The following is a 1,038-nucleotide window of genomic DNA, read 5'->3' as shown; positions in this document are numbered from 1 at the left end:
CCAATTCCCCAAAACCACAACCACCGGCACCAAACCATCTTTTCCTTTGTGTCTTTGCTCTTTACTTCTCTCTTTCTCAAACCAAACCATCTTCGTCACCCAAGACCATGTGAGTCAGGTTGGTTGATTGGTCCACGGGTTGGTTCCAAGGTGGGTGGACTACTTGGGAACCCGCGTCCGCTCGCGGCTTGTGCTTGGAACCCGTGACCAAAAGCTCATAAGCAAACGGCGTCAAGCGGATTGTGGGCGTGCATCGACCCATAGCTGGATACGTAAGAACTCGCTTGTTGGACCCAAGGACATTGTGTCACTAGGGTCAACCCAACCCCGGGTCCTCGACACCCAACTCACACAGACCCCCCAACACCGGCCACACACACAGGCGCTGGATGAAGCTGCAGCTGCCTTTGGTTGTCACACCCGCAAACGTTGGCCGGCCTGTGCGTGAGTGAGTGAGACTGTCTCGGCGGGCACAAGGCTTGGCCTCAAGCCTCCTTTTTTTCCTCTCGCGCTCTGCTCGTTCAAAACAGAACCAAACCACACGCTGCCGCCCCAACCTCGCTTAGCATTACATCCCCCAACACCGCTGCTGTCATTCTCCATGCCGCACAACCTTCTCTGTCCCCCTTCTCAAAAAATTGGGTCAGAGAGGGGTTGGTGTTGGTGTTCTTGCGTGAAACTCGATTTCCGGTTGGGTGGTCCCACACTGAAGAGAAAGACGAGAGAGAGCGAGAGAGAGAGCGACACACACCCACACACACATCGTGAAGGTTTTTGTTGTTGTTGTCAAGACCATCTCATTCCTACTTTTATCCCCACTGACAACCCCACCCCACCCCGTAGGTACATATTCTGAATGACGCTTTTCGTGTGTGAGTGTTGCACCCCATTCGTGTCCCCCCCCTCCCCGCTTGGCCCTCTCTCTCTCATCCTCTCTCTCTCTCTCTCTCTCTCTCTCTCACCGTCTCTCTCTCTCTCTCTCTCTTTCTGTCTCGTGCTCTGGTGTGGCTGCTTCCTGTCGTGCAGGGGGGGGGGGGG

This window comes from Monosiga brevicollis, genomic scaffold, assembly GCF_000002865.3.
Source record: "Monosiga brevicollis MX1 MONBRscaffold_2 genomic scaffold, whole genome shotgun sequence".
Lineage (NCBI taxonomy): Eukaryota > Choanoflagellata > Craspedida > Salpingoecidae > Monosiga > Monosiga brevicollis.
Note: the sequence above shows the minus strand (reverse complement) of the source record.